General features: G+C 37.1%; 1 non-coding gene across 1 annotated transcript; it reads right to left on the bottom strand.

The window, feature by feature from the left end:
- Positions 1–16,176: 16,176 nt before the first annotated feature.
- TRNAD-GUC (transfer RNA aspartic acid (anticodon GUC)) lies at positions 16,177–16,248 on the bottom strand. Its single transcript has one exon. It is a non-coding gene; the product is annotated as a tRNA-Asp (tRNA).
- Between the last annotated feature and the right edge of the window lie 4,341 nt (positions 16,249–20,589).

Here is a 20,589-nt window from a genome sequence, read left to right as displayed (position 1 = left end):
TGAAGGGTATTATTTATTAGACTAAAAATCTGCTACTTAGTTTTCGTCACGATGAATAGTGTGTGTAAACAACTTCCATAGATACAAAGAACGATACATTTTACAAGAACAGAAAAGTCCTAGACAAGTCAGAAATAGCTGACGAGAGGGAAAATCTAGAGGCACATTCCAAAAGGCACACTTAGCATCCCAGCAACTGTGATCCTTTCAAGAAATGAGTAGGAATGTAGAGCAAAGTGATAAGAAAGAAATTTTTCTTAGTAGCTCTAAACTGAGGAACGAACCGAGTTTCATCTGCCCCTTTCAGAGATGCTGTCCAGATCTGTACTAATAGTATCAGCACGATTAACCGAAATTAAGAACAAGTTTCTGAAGTGATCTGAGAAGGGTAATGTTACATTCATTTGAAAGGACAAGGCAAGAGTGGATCTGCAGGGAAAGGAAAGGAAAGTGTTTAGAATAGATCTCTGTTACTAGTGGAAATCAGAAAAGGGCAAGTATTTCTCCATCATTTGCAACAGAAGTACACTTGTCAAGTAAGAAACACGAAGTTAGTTTACAGAAGGAAAGAGTGAAGCCATAGGCAGTAATTTTGGCTAGCCGTGCCTTATGCTAAGCTCTGTGGAAAGACCTAGAGATTCCCCAGGTTGAAGAAAAAAATCTGTGGTTGAATTAGCGCAACAGTGTTGTCTATGCCAACAATCTAATCGAAATTAAGAATGGTCTATCTGGCAAGATGATGGTCAGCTGTCATCATGCTACATAATTTTTTTTTCATACTATTTTATCCACAGTCATGAGTTTGCTATCTTCTGCTGCTAACAGACTTTCTTTTTCTAGTTTTGTTCCTCGCTTAAAAGAAACTATACAGCCAGCATCAGCATCACAAACGGATGTATCAGTCAACATGTTATATTTTGCATTGAAATTTAAAAGCAATACTCTAGTTTCCGTGTTTACATTCTTTTCTAAATATAAAAACAAATGTTGTCATTTGAATGTTTACATTTTCTACGAAATACTAAGTACTTAGTATTTTTGAAACCTGACTTCCGAGAAATTTCAAAGTGATCTTCGTCAAAATAACCGCCTGCATTAATAGAATAATTTGGATACTAAGTAATGTCAGCATGAGGAAGAAGTAAAACCAGGTATAATATTGTAAAGCTGAAAGATTCAAGTAAAAAAGCGAATTAATGCAGCTATGACCACTGGAAAATGGCGACGACAACGCCTAGTTAAGCCAGGACCATCTGTTGGCGAGATTCTCTTGACAAGGAACACCAAAGAAACTCTGACTGCGGTGAATTTGGAAGCTTGCTTTGCCATAAGTTTGACCTTATTTTTCTAATCAAATGGAGGTTAATACCATATGTGAATGGTGAAAAACATTGTGTAACCTATTATGAATTTAAAACTTTCGTTATTTCATTAAGGGTCTTTGTTAACGACCTGTAGTGACTTCTCTTGTGCTAATCGTGTATTAAACTCGTGATTGTTGGACTGATGGGTTGTTGTTTAGAATCATTTAAGGAAAGTTTATCGAGGTGAAGGACTAAATAGGCTTAGCCTTACTTATACCCACTGTACCAGTCTCGCCTGTTGGGTTACAAGAAACGGTTCGGCCGTACAGAGGCCGCTTTCTGAGAAGGAACCCACTTCATCAAAGCAAGGAAGATCTGTGGTACAAGTTTACTTAATTAATTCGTAAAAATTTTCTTGAAGGCTTAAAGCTTAATTTTATCTGGAGACAGACGACAGTGTTCAAAATTTTGTTTGACCGAGATCTCTGAAACGCTGCTGTGAAATGGGTTATGTTGATTGACTTTCTTGCAGCTTTTTGGAAAATGTATTGTCGCTTAGCAAACAATACCTGTAAAATGCCAAAAGAAACATAGAAGCAGAATTAAAGTATTGCGTTTACGCAGAAAGAATGCAAAATGATAGACAGTACCAGTGCCCCGACCCTGGAAATACACCATAATTACCATTGCATGGGTTAAGTGACGTAAGGGAGTGTGTTTGTTTTTGTTTATTTTTTGCGTGTAGTGAAGTCACCGTTGCTGGCATTCGTCCGCTGTATTTTAAATTCTTGTTGTGTTTTGGTTTTTTGTTTATTATCCATTTTCAGTTTTTTTTTCTTGTTGTATTCTCGCCACTGTCGAAATCCTTCCGTTATTTTGCAAAGTAAGTTCACGCTTCTTTCCTCCTCTTTTTTTTTTATATTATTATGGAAGCAGTCGATACGTAGACAGCCTGGCATTGCAAGAACTCTGGAATTATTATCCGACTGACCCAATATACCGTGACACGATGGTGTCCAGCCCAGTTATTAGGGAGCGTTAGCATGAGACATGAATGAGCCCCAGCCCGGGACCCCCTCGCCCCCTCTGCTCGCTCCGTCCGTCCATTTCTCACATGCGAACGCGGTGGTTGGTACACAAACACACACACACACACAAACACACATAACAAATACGTATGACCAGTAAATGTACGCACTGTTTGTCATACATTTAATTTCAGTTTAAAAATTGAGGGGAAAGAATAGTTTTGGCTTGAAATAATCTTAATGGCTTGGATTTTTTTAAATTAAATATTCGTAACGGATTAGATTTTAAGAAACCCCCAGCAACGAAAATATACTTTCTTCATACGGACTGATATATTATGCAACACTTAGCCATAGATGAATTTCAGACGAAAAATTAAGAAGAGTTTTTTTTTTCTAAAATACTAATCAGAGTTAGATCTTGTTCGTGCATAAAGATAAATACCACAAATGGTGAATAATTCCAACCTATTCGACGAGGTGTTCTCGAGTTGTAAAGCCGCTCTGAGATATAATGTCTTATGTACGCTCTCATTTTAGCTCTAGAGGCTCTACGTGAATATTTTTAGCTATTTACATATTAAAGGGAGCGGCTGCCAGTGACATAGATAACCCTCGAAGGGGTTGAGGAGGCTTGTGGAACAAGAGTCGGTGAACAGCAGACTCACAGTGAGAGAAATTAAGTAATGAACTGTTTATTGCTTTTAGCGATGGATGTTTAGATTCATACCGCTTTCTTTGTGGGCGTATCATTTATGTGGGGATTCTAAGTTCTCACAGTCAAGGGATATTTTGTAAAGTTCGAACCTGTTCATTTGTTTATTTTGAAAATCTAATTGAAATAACTTGCTTTTTAGTTACAATTAGAACTGAGATATCGAGTACGTGAGTAAATTCTGATGCTTAGGTTTTGAAAATTACAATATATGTTTGATTATCTTGTAATAATCCGCATTCCTTTGAAAGAAAATTTACTCACGAAAATAAAATAAGTGTTTTGGTCAACTTTGATCGTGAAGGTAAGATGCTTTCGTACAAATTTCCTTCATGAATAAAGTGTCAGGTTTTTAAAAAGATAATTACGAACTACCAGCAGACAATACTGGCTTGTTTTATTTTACAGACTGTATTAACCTCTTTGGCAATTGGTACTGTTCCCTTTGTTGCATGAAAATTCAAAACTCCAGCGTCAAATGCCTTTCCTCCGTAATTTCTCCATCTCAGGAATACTTTGGTTTTTCATTTGTTTCAAGGTAGCTCATGCATTCTTTTTGAGAAAATGATTCCCAGCGTCGTCGATTTTAAGTGAACCCCAGGGTAAGAATTTCTTTAATTATTGCAAGGATTATTAAGAGTTAATTTAAAACAATCATTTGGTTTTATTGGCATATTTACCAGTGTTAATTCTTTGGTTGGTACACAAAGATGTACATATAAATATATATATATATATATATATATATATATATATATATATATATCTGTATATATATACATATATATATATACACATGTGTGTGTATATATATATATATATATATATATATATATATATATATATAATATATATATATATATATATATATATATATATATTTATATATATATATATATATATATATATATATATATATATATATATATATATATATATATATTTATATATACACCCTCTTAATTTCTCGATTTCTTCACATTGTGGAAACGCTTTTCACTACTAAACTAGATCCAAATGGTGAGATAAATTAAGATATTCTGATGTCTGGCCGAGACTCGATCTCGGGTCCGGAGTATCAAAACAAGGTATTAATAATTACCTCGTTCTGATACTTTATTCATCTCTTCATTTGGATCTAGGCTTACCAGTGGCAAGCGTTTCCAAAATGTGAAGAAATTGAGAAGTTAAGAGGGCGTTGTGGTTGATAAAAAGTACTTTCGTATCTAGGTAAAAAGTGACCTGTAGATTCAATATATAAATGTGTGTGTGTCAAACTGTGAATACTGCTTTTTGGGATCCCTGCTTTGTTATCCACATGGAGCATATGTCTTAATCTATTCTTTAAACGCAATCCAGAATATTGCAATTGTTATCTGTCTTTCTATAATATTTACGACTGATTAATGATCCTTGTTGCTGTATTCTTTGCGGCGTTACAGACAAATATAAAGACTTTTATTGCTGTCATTTAAAGGTAAGTTTGATTCTCCGTTCCGATCATTTTTTTAGAAAAATGATAAGGCTTCTGTGGTTGATTGATTTATTGATCACAAGCTGTCTGTTGTCGTGAAAAGCATCCGTGTCTTTTCTTTATCCATATCTCTTAATTAAAACAAGTGCAAGTGCTTATTTCTGCTGACAAGAGGTTACCTTGGATAAAAACAACCGCCGTTTATTTACTCATCCTCTGATTTGTGTTTGCAGATTTCATTTTATTATATAAATTACATAATAACGTCATCAATTTTACGTTGGCCTCCTTCATAAGATCTGCATTATTAATTTGCTTCCTCTTTACATAAAGCCTTGCGCCTTGAGGTTAAGTCCACTTTTCCTTCATCCTTAGCCTCTGCAAGTCTTCCACTGAACTTGTCCTTCCCATTTGCTCCGAAAATATTTGATGCACATAAAGTCTGACCAGGCACTGTTCATTCTTGAGCATATATATGCTTAAACCATTTGAAAACACTGGTTCTTCAGGACTATATCTCAGCCTTTCTTACCATTCGTTTACTTGCATTTTTCTTTTCTCTTTTTTCATTTCCTTCCTCCCGTATTGTTTCCGTTTTCCACGATTCTTATAACCTTTCACTCTTCAGAGTCAAGGCTCTCTCTTCTTTCTGACCTAAGACCCACTGAGGTTTCCCTGTTTATTTCTTGTTTTTTCGGTCTTTGGCCGAATATAGACGTTGATTTACCAGCCCATTTAGGGTGCACTTTTTTTTCCACTACGAAGCCGTTTACTCTTACCTGATTCGGACCCATAGAAAAATCAGGAAACAACAGTGCAAATAGATACTATAGTTCCCCTCAGCTCCTCATGTCTACGGCTTTCATTAGGACACTTGTCTTTTTTGGCTTACCGAAAACTTTGTGAGTCACTGTTTCATTTTAGCGTAGTCTGTATATTTAGTATCTGTAAACTTGCTAAGTCTTCTTCTTTCTCTGTATCTTTTCCCACTTCTGGGGTCGATGTTTCTGACAGCTTTCCTCCACCTGGCTGAGCTGGCTCGGTCAAACACATCGTCCTCTGACAATTGTTTGTCTCACAATTGTTTGTCTCTCAGGTCTTCTCTAACTCCATCCATCCACCTTCGCTTCTTCGGTCTTCCTCTTGCTCTCCCACCAGGCACCTCCATCTGCATCACTCTCCTCCCTACATATGTCTCATCCATTCTCATCACATGGCCATACCACTGCAGTCTTCTTTCCTGGGCCTTATTTGATAGTTCTACGCCTTTAGTGGTTCCTCTTATTCTTTCATTTTTGACCCTGTCTGTTTTTTTTACTCCACACATCCACCTGAGCATTAAATTTAGTCTCTACAGCATCCAGTTTCTTCCCTTGCACTCTCTTTACCGGCCATATTTCTGCTCCATACATCAAAGCTGGTCTCACTACTGTCCTATACACTCTTACTTTAACCTTTATGTTGATTCTGCGGTCGCACAAGACACCTGACATATTACTCCAATTTTTCCGTCCAGCCTGCACTCTGTGTGTTATTTCTACATGTAAACTTGCGAAGTGTTGACCACTTATTGTTATCCTTCATCCAGACAGCATTATTTGTAATACCCTTACTTAGTCTGTTCTTTGTAGCATTCACTTTTAATGTTTTCAAACAAGCCTTTCACCATTATTTTTCGTTTTTAACTTTTTTTTATTAGCATCATATTCTATATCAGTAAATATTAGACATTGTACACTCCACTTCCCATCCTCGGCTTTATTTCTTGTCTACCTTCCGCCTTCAATTGGACACAGAGATTAAAAATTGATTTGTTAGAGTGATTCAGGTGTGGGATGATTTAGAAGTGTACCTTTTCTTACTGAAGAGCAAATTAAAGGTTTTTGTAGTCCTCCGTGGACCATTCCACTAAATGACTGAGCTTTCTTTTCATTTAGACATGGGATAGTAGTTCCCTTGTTTAGTAGTGCTGTTGATAGGGAAGCTTTATTCACTCTGAAAGAATCGTTTGTGTTCTTTTGGGTGGACTCATTTTGTATGCTCATCGATAAGTTTTTCAGTCATATTCTCTCCTCCTGTACATATGGGCAACTTTAGCTTTCCAATTAGGATTATCTTTCTTTTTCTTCAGGAAGCCAGAAGCTACGTAGAGAAAGCGAGATATATGCATCAGTATAAAAAGGGTTAACATTCATTTCCCGTAGGGCTCTGATCGCGTGTTTAATGGTAATCATTTTGCAGAATCTGTTACAGGAAACCATTTGAGCACAATCGATCTCTATAAAACATTTGTCACTAAAATTGTCTTTTATAAAATTGATAAAAAATGGAGATCTTACGCATCATTTCGTTGATTTTACTCTCTATGATTTTTATTGGATATTCTATATAATAGGCGGAAAATGTCCGTTTTGCGGTGCGAATAGCCAACTCACAAGATTTATCCAAAAAAATATTCATACCTTCGAAAAATGTGATTAAAAAGTGTTTGCAGAAGGTGCAGTAATCATCCATCGCCAGTCTGAGTCACGTAAGAATCTTATTTTTCCTTGAGGAAGAATCTTCTTTTCTTTGAAAATTCTTGTGATGTGAATGCTGATAATCAGATCCACACAGAATCAAAAGAGAGTTTCCCGAGGCCGGTGAACTTTCCCTTCATTATTATGTAAGGGGGAGCGCTGAATGGTCTCCTTCCTAGTCATCTTAACGCCGTCGTCTCTGTTACTATAAATCTTCATCGTCGTCTCCGTTGCTTTGGCCGAGTCCAGAGGTCAAAATCGGGCCTCCCAATCCTTTTAACATCTGATTACGCTTCCGGACCGCCATTGTGCAAGGGTCTGTGCTGGCATAAGGCCTGCTTATCCAAACCATCCAGCCAAACATTCATCATCTTCGTGGTTCGTCAAGCTCCTGTTGTGCTAAAGGTAAGATGGCAATATTTCTTGTTAAGCTGTTTGATTCAGTTTTATAAACTGCGGTGAAGACAACTGTGGTCATCGTCAGAGGAATTAAAGTTTGTACTTGAGCGAAGGGTGTTCACGTCTGTTCTTGCAATGGTATTTTGAGTGTGCTTGACTGTGGGAGAATGGATGCGCGCATGCGCTGCATTAATCTGTACGTCCTCGTAAAAATACTGTTTTTAATACGTCATTCATCATTCGTCCAACATTCGTAAACTGCCTTGAAAAATGACCTGTTATTTTTATTTTCTATATTGTGCGCACGAAAGATGAGTGATATAATGAACTATTTTTATAGCGTATATATGTTTCTTACTTACGGTAGTGTCAGGTTTCAAAAAATTCAGTCTGCGAGTCAAAGGAACATTAGCTGGAGGATCTAGGTTATGCCTCTTCCTACACTCCTCCTAGGCTATGTGCTTGTTCTTATTTTTTTTTCTTTTGATTTTACTAGATTCACGAAATCGCACGTCAACCTAAACTAAGTTTTAAATATAAAGCAGAACAGACACTTCCGATGTTTGTTCTGTTTTGTATTGATCATTAATGATCAGATGTCTGCCTCCTTTTGGTTGAAAGCAAAATCGTCGCCGGGGATTTGTATCATTCGACGATTTCTCTAGCATTCGCACGACTTTCGGTGCAGAGCCTTCTTAAACCGAGGCTGCAGAAGCAGATTCAACAGGCGTAGAAGGACATGTTCAAGAAATCCGCGAGTTCGTTGGGTCCCTGCTGAATGCGCAAGTAGAACGAAAGCCATTTACAGCATTGCTTTAGGGAAGCTTATCCAGTCTTTACTTCCATATGATGTAAACCAAGTCATTGGGGAGAACCTTGAAAGCAAGATTTTTTTTCCAGAATATGAGTACCTCTGTGTTTGAGAGAAAGCCTTCGTTTAGGCTCATCTTAGGTCACCTTCCACCATTGAAGGTAGGAGGTCTCATACTTGAAAGGTGGCTGTGGCTTCTGTAAAAGTGTATCTTAGTTTAACCAGACCACTGAGCTGATTAACAGCTCTCCTAGGGCTGGCCCGAAGGATTAGATTTATTTTACGTGGCCAAGAACCAACTGGTTACCTGGCAACGGGACCTACAGCTTATTGTGGAATCCGAACCTCAGTATGACGAGAAATGAATTTCTATCACCAGAAATAAATTCCTCTAATTCTTCATTAGCCGGTCGGAGAGTCGAACGCTGGGCCAACAGCGTGCTAGCCGAGAGCTCTACCCACCCTTCCAATGAAGAACTATGTGGTTTCTGAAAGTGCGACGCTTCCAGTTTTCAACAGTATTTTGCCTCGGTTGTTAAGAGGCATATGTTGGCCGGGAAATAAGCCAGTACTCAGGTCAGCAGATACCTAAGGAATTTTAGGAAGTACTACACACACACACACACTGTACTATATATGTATTATATATATGTATATATATATATATATATATATATATATATATATATATATATATATATATATATATATATATATCAATGTATGGTATGTATGTATATATATGTGTGTGTACGTGTAGCGTGTATAATGTGTGTCCGTGTGCCCGTGGACGCATATATCTGAATAAACCGAGTTGTATTTAAACGGAGGAGACTTCGATATGCTAAACGGCATGCGAGTATGATGAAATGCCAGGAGAATCCTAATGGTGGTAACAACTGACTTCTCCCCAAGGTAGTAGTAAATCTAAAATCTTAGCCACAGATAAGTAACAAGACTGGAAACATGAGAGGGCAGAGATTTGCTTATTTTAAAGTTAAGAAGAACGAATGAAATATTGATTGCTTGAGGTGTTGGCAATATTCACACAAGGTTCATGTGAATCTGAAGCCTGTTGTATGCCTAATGAACAGGAAGAATGTGTCGCATAGTCGAAGAGTCTCACAGGAGTGATGTCCAAAATAGCGCTAACAGAAACTCATAACGACGCAATCTTGTGCCGAGGTTATAGCGAATTTTAATTGTCAGTAATGGATGGTGTGGATTCAGTCTAGTTAAGCAGAAGGTGAAAGGAATGGAATGGAATGGAATATGAGATTTAGGCCTGATTCCAAGCGCTGGGACCTATGAGGTCGTTCAGCGCTGAAAGGAAAATTGAGAGTAAAGGAGATTTGAAAGGCCTAACAGGAGGAAAACATCGCAGTTGCACTATGAAACAATTGTTAGAAGAGGGTGGAAAGTAAGATGGAAGAAAGAAGATATGAATGGAGGTATAGTAAAAGGAATGAAAGGGGTTGCAGCTAGGGGCCGAAGGGACGCTGCAAAGAACAGTAAGGAATGCCTACGGTGCACCGCGCGAGATGCACTGATGACACCACCCTCCCTACGGGTTAGAAGGTGAAAGGAGAGTTTCCTCAGATGCAAAATCAGTTCTGTGTACACGGGTGGATGGAAGAAGTACCGAGTGGAGAAGTACCAGTACATGCAGCGTCTCATTTTTGACAAATTCATACCCTGGGCCGATATGATTTTTTCAGTAAATGAATATTTACATCCGTTGTCAGGGTACCGATAGGTGTAACTTGAGTTTGTAAATCATTTGAATATTTGACGAGTTATTAAGTAAAAAATACCTAGAACAAATTTTCAGAAATTACGGGAAACAAACACTATTAATGTGCGTGAAACAAAGTGCTGCAGAAAGGTTAAAAACGAATAGAAAAATTTAACATCAGTGACCACTTATTTACAGCTTTCGTTTATCAAGGTAGAAAAAAATATTATATGATTGCTGAGACGTCTTCATTCCAAAATTGAATTTTGAAGGGGGTTCAATATATATTACAGAATGTATCGAATATGGTCAGATTTTCAGTAAATAACGAAGTCAATTCAGCTTCCTTTTACTAATGGGAGATCTGGGGTTAATGCTAGACCAGTTACGTAACTAAGTATTACCGACACCCACCACTCTCTCTCTCTCTCTCTCTCTCTCTCTCTCGCAGACAGTACCCAGTTTAGGGCAGTCACCACCGCCTAACATTCCGTCATTAATATGTGTGTCATACGTTATGATGAAAGCTAGTCACTACTCAGGTTGAAGCCAAAGGGAAAGTAGCTGGTTTAAGCGAGTTTATATATATATATATAAATTTTATATATATATATATATATATATATATATATATATATATATATATATATATATATATATATATATAATTTATATTTTATATAATATATATTTATATAATTATGCATACATACATACATACATACGTAAAAAACACACTCAGAAATTCGAAGGGATATATGTATGCTGAATGCCATTGAAAGATTAATGTGACGTAAGACGAATCCAAACGGTAAAAAAATGGTAAAAATTTCAGAATAGATGAAAATGTGAATCAGGAGGTTTTGAATTGGTTTGGATGTGTGGAAAGAATGGAGGGTGAGATGTTGATGACAGAGAAGAAACTGGAAGTTACGATCACAAAGGATCTTATAAGAATGGGTATTTTACCGAACTATATATATATATATATATATATATATATATATATATATATATATATATATATATATAAATATATATATATATAAATAAAAATATGTATATATGTATATACACACATATATATGTATGTATGTACGTATGTATGTGTGTGTAAAATGGATTAACATATTTTTCTATTTTTGAAAATTAAATGGATTTTATTTTTATTTACTATTATACAAACACCACGAAACACTTCACAAGGGGAGTTTGCTTTTGTGTCTAAGACACGAAGATGGAGAAGGAGAGAAAACGATACCAGACAAGAAAGAAATCAATTCATTCACTGCAAGCACGTATTAATACCTTTTCCCCTTGAGAAAAGGTAGTAATTAATAAATAGTGCTAGCTAAGAAAATGAAATGAAATTCCAGAAAATGAATGAAGCTACAGGCAGAGAGAGAGAAGAGAGAGAGAGAGAGAGAGAGAGAGAGAGAGAGAGATAGAAGTTGATAACACAAGACACTATATTAAGACATGGTTGCAGCTTCAAGAAGAGAGAGAGCTGTTGTACTGGTAATAAGACAAAGAGGCAAATAAAAAGCAAGAAAATACAAGCGAGAGAGAGAGAGAGAGAGAGAGAGAGAGAGAGATGCTGTTTTCAAGATAAGATGCACAGAAGAAGGAAGAAGTGAATGAAGCTACAGTGAGAGAGAGAGAGAGAGAGGATGATGTTGGCAAGATATTATCAGCTGAGGAAAATCACAAGGAGGAAGATTAAGCTTCTGCAACACGAATGCACAAGGATGTTGCTTCTAAGACAATACGTGCATAGGAGAAGTTCAAGAAAAGGATGCGACTGCAGTCACAGACGCATGCACAGGGAGAGAGAGAGAGAGAGAGAGAGAGAGAGCTAGCAATGTTGCAAGAGAAGGCAGGCAGTCAAGTGGATGGCCGCCAAGGTCGTGGAGAATATGGGCGATGGAACGCCACCACCCGTCCACGTGGACTCTCCGAGGACAACCACTCGCTCCACTACTTACTACTAGCGGGCGGCTACTGCTTACTCCTTACTCCTTAACTGCTGTTGCTGCTGCTGCTGCTGCCTCTTTTGGTGGTTGCCATTCCTTCCTATGTCATTGCTGCCATTGTTATTGTTAACGCTGATAACAAGACTTATTTTAAATTTTACTCATCAAAAGTAACTTTTGTTCCTGTGCTTGTCATCTGTGAGTCATGATTCGTGAAACTTTGCATGAAAACTCGTCCCTCTAAACGATTCAGAGCCACTTCCACACAACCAGCCGGATTTGTGCTTCCCAAAGTGCGTGTTTATATTATGCATGCATGTATACATGCACACAGTATTTTCCTGTAGCAGAGACTCTCAATAAATGCCTTCCTCGTAAACTTGTTTTAACTCCATCCTTTACATCAGTTTGTCTTCATGATGTCTGCGCCCTATCTTCTGTCCTTAAGCCAAGAGCACCGTGCCCTTTCTTGCCCAGTTGCCTCTTGGTAGAGAGTCCAACAGAATGAACCTTTGTTTGTTGCCTTCTGTTATGATCCACCCGTATAGTTTTAATTATTTATATGGGTTTCATACCTGCCCTTTATCTGCCATCATCCCTCATTATGTCGGTCAATCATGTAATTTGACAGGGAGTCAGGGTTGTCAGATCATGCTAACTATTCAATTAGGCTCGGGATCTGGTCCATTTAAAGTCCCGCTACGTCTCAATTGCCTTGTTGTTCCTCATCTCATACTCGACTCGCTTCTCAGCACTGTGCCCCTGTGTTCGCATTTTGGGCTTAGCGTTATATCCTTCACTCCGCTTGATTCATGAGTTTTGATAAATTCTGTGTGGCAGACTTTCTGGCCATTGTTTGGGCTCATATTCAGAGTCCTTCGACACGTAGGAGAAATTAGCGTCTTCTCTGCACTGTAAAAAAAAAAAAATAATAAGAATCGGAGACCAGTAAGAGTCGGCGGACATTTGGATCTGACTGTGCTTTGCATTGCTTGTGGACCCCCATGTACATCTTGTGGTTCTTCGTGATATTTCGTCTCTCATAGCGTAAGATGGGGTGACTATTCGACCATTCTCTGGGAAGTAGCAGTTCAAAAACACTTCCCTTGTTCTGACACAGTATGTTAAAATGCAGGCAAAGAGATGAAGATGAATGAAAAAACGCGATGATTTCTGGAAGGTAGACTAGGAACGTATGACACGTTTCTGCGCAGTCGTCATCAAGATTAGGCTCGCCATATGCAAGCACGCAAGCACAGGCTCTTGCTCCTGGCACCTGTAATCATGAGAAGTGTTCACTTTATCGTAATTAAGCATTTTAGATATTTTGGGAGAACGTGTGTGTACGTGAACTCAGAATGAAAAATTTGGATTCTAGTGCTGAAATTGAAGATGTATTGCAGCACACGCAAAGGAGTCCCGGTTGACGGTATTTGTATTAAGCACAAAGAGTAACTTTTAGGGTTACAGTAATTTCCCTCCTTCTTCGTTGTCTTTTTCCTTGCTTCCTCCTGATCCTCCAATTAGCCTCAGCCTCTTCAGCCCGAAACCACTGGATACTTCGCTTTTGATTCTATCTGTAATTGGACCTCACACCAACTAACATCATCATCTTTTAAGGGACCTTGTAACATCTACTGCCTCTCATGTGTTGGTTGGTATGTCTCAGACACCGGTGTCGTCATTTCTCTTAATTCAACAAATTTGGCCGTGCTAAGTCTCTCTCTCTCTCTCTCTCTCTCTCTCTCTCTCTCTCTCTCTCTCTCTCTCTCTCTCTCTCTCATTTACACGAATGCTCTTAACATAAATAAAAGCATTCTCTCTCTCTCTCTCTCTCTCTCTCTCTCTCTCTCTCTCTCAGTTACACGAATGCTCTTAACATAAGTAAAAGCATTCTCTCTCTCTCTCTCTCTCTCTCTCTCTCTCTCTCTCTCTCTCTCTCTCTCTCTCTCTCTCAGTTACACGAATGCTCTTAACATAAGTAAAAGCATTCTCTCTCTCTCTCTCTCTCTGCATATGTATGACTACACCTGATGTAAACAATGAAGAACAAACACTAAGCATTCTCTCATATACACGAATGCTCTAATATAAAAAAAATGAATTCTCTCGCACTCATAAGTGTGAATACACTTCATGTAAACAATAGGAAAACTCTCTCTCTCTCTCTCTCTCTCTCTCTCTCTCTCTCTCTCTCTCTCTCTCTCTCTCTCTCTCTCATGAAAATTTAAGACAGGAAAACATCAAACAATCTTTCTCAGGTCATTTTCATAATACATGGATACAATTAATATATTCAATGAAAAACTTAAAACATTCATTCCCATATGCATGAACCCACTTAATATAACAATAAAAATATTCAATCTCTCTCTATTCTCAACTCTCTCTCTCTCTCTCTCTCTCTCTCTCTCTCTCTCTCTCATTTGCATGAATACACTTGATATAAATATTGAAAACATTTTAAAGCCGTTCAAACATTATCTCCTTCATAAATGTAGATATACTTGATATAAGCGATAAAAACATCAGACAGCTCTCTCATATGGAGGAATACACTTGATAAATAGTAAAAACATTGAAACATTCCCTTTCTCTCTATTCATGCATGAGTGTAAGTAATATCAACAGTAAAGACATTCAAACCTCTCTCTCACGTATGTAAGACTATATACAAACAGTAAAAATATTCATCTCTCTCTCTCTCTCTCTCTCTCTCTCTCTCTCTCTCTCTCTCTCTCTCTCTCTCTCTCTCTCTCTCTCTCTCTCACAGACACACACACACGCGCGCATGAATACATTTCATATAAACAATGGAGATATTCTCTCTCTCTTTCTCTCTCTCACACACACACAGACACACACATATGCATGAATACATTTAATATAAAAAAACAATGAAGTTTCTCTCTCTCTCTCTCTCAGGCACACACACACACACACGCGCATGAATACATGAATATAAACACTGAAGATATTCTCTCTTTCTCTCTCTCTCTCTCTCTCACACACACACACACATATGCATAAATACATTTGATATAAAAACAATGAAAATCTCTCTCTCTCTCTCTCTCTCTCTCTCTCTCTCTCTCTCTCTCTCTCTCTCTCAGGCACACACACACACACACACGCGCGCATGAATACATGAATATAAACACTGAAGATATTCTCTCTTTCTCTCTCTCTCTCTCTCTCACACACACACACACATATGCATAAATACATTTGATATAAAAACAATGAAAATTCTCTCTCTCTCTCTCTCTCTCTCTCTCTCTCTCTCTCTCTCTCTCTCTCTCTCACACACACATATGCATGAATACATTTAATATAAAAAACAATGAAATCTCTCTCTCTCTCTCTCTCTCTCTCTCTCTCTCTCTCTCTCTCTCTCTCTCTCTCATATGCATGAATACATTTAATATAAACAATGAAGATCTTCAAGTATATCTCTGTCTCTCTCTCGTTGGCAGTAATGCACTTCATATACACCGTAAAAACATTTAAACTTTTTCTCTCTATGCATGAAAACACTTAACATGAACAAAAAAAGATATTCAGACTCTCCCTCTTTCTCTCATATGCTGGAGTGTACTTAGTATAAACAATAAAGATATTCAAGCATTCTGTCTCATAACCATGAATACATTTGATATTAGCAGTGAAGAAATTCTCTCTCTCTCTCTCTCTCTCTCTCTCTCTCTCTCTCTCTCTCTCTCTCTCTCTCTCTCTAAAACATGACTCTCTTTCATGATATGAATGCACTTGATAGAAACATAAGGCATTCTCTCTCTCTCTCTCTCTCTCTCTCTCTCTCTCTCTCTCTCTCTCTCTCTCTCTCTCTCATGCATGAATAAAGCTAATGCAAATAATCAAAAACACACACACACACACGTTTATTGTAAACAACAAACTCATTAAAACATTCTCTCCCTCATATCCGTGAATACTCTTAATAATTCAAATGTTACCATATTAATCATTGAAATCTTCACTCATTCTCTCTTACGAATGTATCTACTTGATATACAAGCATTCTTGGAATCTACTTGAAACAAACAAACATTCTTTGTTTCATAAGAATGAATACACTTAACGAAAGAATAACTATTTTTTCTCAAATGACAATGAAAAAACCTGATAAAACAAATTCCTCAACGAAAGAATAACTATTTTTTCTCAAATGACAATTAAAAAAACTGATAAAACAAATTCCTCCCCGGCGGGGAATCGAACCCCGGTCTCCCGCGTGACAGGCGGGGATACTAACCACTATACTACCGAGGAATGGTGTTAGAAAGGTGTGTTTTTATGAGTATTGATCTCCATATGTTCCATGCAAGCCTGTTTTATTTGTAATGTTTGAATTGTTATATCTTATTTAAATGTTATTTCTGTATCGTACGTTCATTTACATTTTTGTAGTAAAGAGTGTTAATATAGAAGCATCTTTTCAAAACTGTGGAGAAATGAGACTACTTATATCCACCTTTGTTATTTTCCACAGTTCGTTGCATAAGTGTTGTGCTCTCGTGTTCTTCCAACCACTATCCTTGCTCTTTTACCATTGTAAGTCATTGCCTTCCCACTAGATTATTAATATCTCTTCTCAGTTTCAGTAGTTATAAGTGGGGTTTATGACCCAACGGCGTTTGACGTTATTAATCACCTATTCAAATAATAACCAATCCCCTATTGCTTATTCTTTACGATTGAATGAATAACCATGTACCGAACACGTTACTGCCTAGCTTTCAGCGACAGCCACCCATCCAAGTACTTACCAACCTCAGTAGTGACGTACAATGATCCAAAGAACTGCAGTGTTGGTAGCTTTTGACCATGTTGTCTCTCATACCAGCCAAATAAGTGTATAACTCTCTCTCTCTCTCTCTCTCTCTGAATCTATATATATATATATATATATATATATATATATATATATATATATATATATATATATATATATATGTGTGTGTGTGTGTGTGTGTGTGTGTGTGTGTGTGTGTGATAATATGTATGTACGTGTGTGTATATATATATTATATATATATATATATATATATATATATATATATATATATATATATATATAATATATAATATAAATATAAATATATATATATATATATATATATATATATATATATAATATATATTATAGTGGGTGTGTGCATATATATGCTAATAATAGTATTTTCTGAACTTTTGGAATGTATAACAAACTTTGTGTCACCATTGTGCGAGATGAATGTTAAATGAGATTAGTAACGAAATTATAAATCCTAAAGTGGAGTTTGCTTTCAATGTAACTACGGACGACAGTAAATCAAATACAACAAAAAAGTAGAATCTGTTGAGCCTTTGTTTCATGTCATTTTCAGTTTTAAATCTATAAAGATGTCTTGAAAGCAGTGAAGTGAAGTTAAGAAAGAGGTGCCATTCACGGGAGAGAACAGCAGAGAATTTGTAGTCAAATCTACGTCAAGGAGACCAATTGGAAATCTTGCCACCTAGTGCGTTCGAAATAAGTGAATAAATGGCATCGATGCAATAATAAGGCAGTAAAATTGTAACGTTTTAAAACCGGAATAATGATTGTGAATTGCTGAAAATAGGGAACAGCTAGCTACGTTTGAGGCGGTAGACATACTTTATTCAGTGTACTTTGTGTTAAATTAAGCTTGCTGAGGCCAGGACTCGGAACCCTCCTTACATCTTATTACAGAATCGCTCTGTATGTCTTGGGGTGATATTTTAGAGCTTGGGAGAATCTGTCCACAAAGTTGTATGTTAAAGCGTGCAGTCTCTAGCTCACCGAGTTCATTATTCAGACTTCATGACCTGCATAAGGGATACTCAATCTCTCGACAGCTATTTTTGGTTTCATTTTCTTTGTACTTTCTCTAAATTGTATTTCTAAACCATTAGATTGTGCGAGTGGGACGCAAACACACGTACATTTCCTGCACTTGATATGAATTATTAGAACTTTTTTATTTGTTTTTACACATTTTCTGCCTTTTTTTCGGAAGGTGATATGCTGGGAATACTAAAAAGCGCTTTGGAAAGTTTCTCATTTCTCTGCCTGAAATTGTAATTTATTTGTAGTGCCAACACGTGTTATGATTATATATATATATAGATAGATAGATAGATATTATATACTGTATGTATATACGTGTGTTTGTGTGTGTGTGCGTGTGTAAGAGAGAGAGAGAGAGAGAGAACAAATACAACCTATATCAATTCATATCTAAGACGTCATCTAGAGGACTAATGCATAGGGATAGAGATTTTCAATACATACATTGTATATATATATATGATATGTATATATTTATATATATATATATGTACATGTATATATATATATATAAGAAAAAAAGAGGGATGAGTGGTTAACTCGTTAGCGCCTGAGATCAGTACTAACCAGTTGGTTCTTAGCCACGTAAAAATGTCTAATCCTTAGGGCCAGCCCTAGGAGAGCTGTTAACCAGCTCAGTGGTCTGGTTAAACTAAGATATACTTAATCTGCTTACAAATCTGTTTATCTATGCGGGCGAGCTCACAAATGTATTGCATATATATTTTAAATTATTATCGCTTTGTATCAGTCCTGTAGAGGACGTCTTCGATATATATATATATAACTTAGATACAAGCTAATCCCCAGTTACATTCAATCCGATAATACACGATATTTGTGGCTTGTGTATGTGAATATAAAAATTCATGCGTTTATAAGTGACAAAAATTCATATATATAAATTATATATGTGTATATATATATATATATATATATATATATATATATATATATATATATATATATATATATAGTAATTTATCTAGTTTTTTATTATTTTATCTTATTCATTGTACACACACACACACGCAGACATATATTAATGTATATGTAAGATTGTGAAACTAGGGATTTTCAGGAATTCGTGAAATCACCAATTCAATTAGGAACTTTTGATCCCCGAGGAGCTGGCACTAAACACAACGAAACAGGGATTCATCTACACTTTCGCTGCGTTTAGTACTAACCCTTTGGGGATCAAATGTGTTTCGCCGTGTTCAGTACTAGCTCCTCGGGGATCAAATGTGTTTCGCCGTGTTTAGTACTAGCCGCTCGGGGATCAAATGTGTTTTGCCGTGTTTAGTACTAGCCCCTCGGGGATCAAATGTCCCTAAATGCATTTTGATCCGCAAGGGAACTAACACAAAACAGTGATTCATCTGTGTACACTGTTTCGCCATGTTTAGTACTATCTCCTCAGGGGTCAAATGTGTTTTGCTGTGTTTAGTACTAGCCCCTCGGGATCAAATGTGTTTCGCCAAGTTTAATACTAGCCCCTCGAGGATCAAGTGTCCCTAAATGCATTTGATCCCCGAGGGGCTAGTACTAAACATGGCAAAACAGTGATTCATCTACATTGTTTCTTCGTGTTTAGTACTAGCCCCTCGGGAACCAAATGTGTTTCGCTGTGTTTAGTACTAGCCCCTTGGGGATAAAATGCATTTCGGGACATTTGATCCCGAGTGGCTAGTACTAAACACAGCAAAACACATTTGATCCCTGAGGAGATACTACTAAACACTGATAAGCAATGTAGATGAATCACTGTTTCGCCGTGTTTATACTAGTCCCTCGGGGATCAAATGTCCTTAAATGAATTGCTGATTTCACGAATTCCCCGAAAATTTCTTGAAATCTCTGGTTTCACAGTCCTACCTTAACATACATACTGCGAACAGTGAAGATTTGCTAGATATGAGAATGAATTTTTTCTTGTTGATGATCGAGTTATTAACTGAAATCGTACGTGCATCACTTGTTTCCACGGTCAGAGTACAGAGGAAGGCATGTTTACACAAAATCCTTAAACACAAACGGCCCAGCTTGACCTTTAGAAGTTTCACGACTCGGCTCGTGAATGAAGATTTTTCAATAATTGGTCACTTCCGGAATAAAACTTGTAGAAGAATGTATCAAAATGAGGGAACTGAATAACAATGTCCGAAATTAATACTGATATCTTCAAAAAGTAATGTTATGTACCTGAAATTTTGTCCCATTTAAGATGGGAGTCAGCTGCTGTAACCAAATATAGGTGGACGATATTCAGAACGTGTCCGAATAAAATAATAAAAACTGTAGATAAATTACCCCTACTTTTACATAATTATGTATATTTGTATTACCTTTACTGCACACTTGCGAACTCTGTTGTTAGTTAACGGCTTTTTGCCACCATGGCTCTTGCTTCTAGAGCGGCCCATAGTTGCTAATGCATTTCTTCAGCCCATGAAACTACAGCCCAATTGTGGTAACTTTCCTCTATACCCAGTTAATCTCCCCCCACCCCCACCCCATTTCTCTGGGAAGTTCGTGGGTTTAGTTGGCTTACATATTTGAAATCCTCCTTTACCGCCGAAGGCTTGAAATTAGGCGTTTTAATATTTCATATTGTTTCAGCCGGGTGAAGCTCTCTTTACCCTTTAGCAGCATTGCAAGGCTTGGATGTACGCATGCTGCGCTGTGTGGGTTGAGCTCCGCCAGTCAGACTATTTTTATTCCCATTTCTGAGGGACTGGCTTTTGTAAATTTTTCATTTC

Source organism: Macrobrachium rosenbergii, chromosome 5 (assembly GCF_040412425.1).
Source record: "Macrobrachium rosenbergii isolate ZJJX-2024 chromosome 5, ASM4041242v1, whole genome shotgun sequence".
NCBI lineage: Eukaryota > Metazoa > Arthropoda > Malacostraca > Decapoda > Palaemonidae > Macrobrachium > Macrobrachium rosenbergii.
This window is presented reverse-complemented; position numbering and strand designations above follow the sequence as displayed.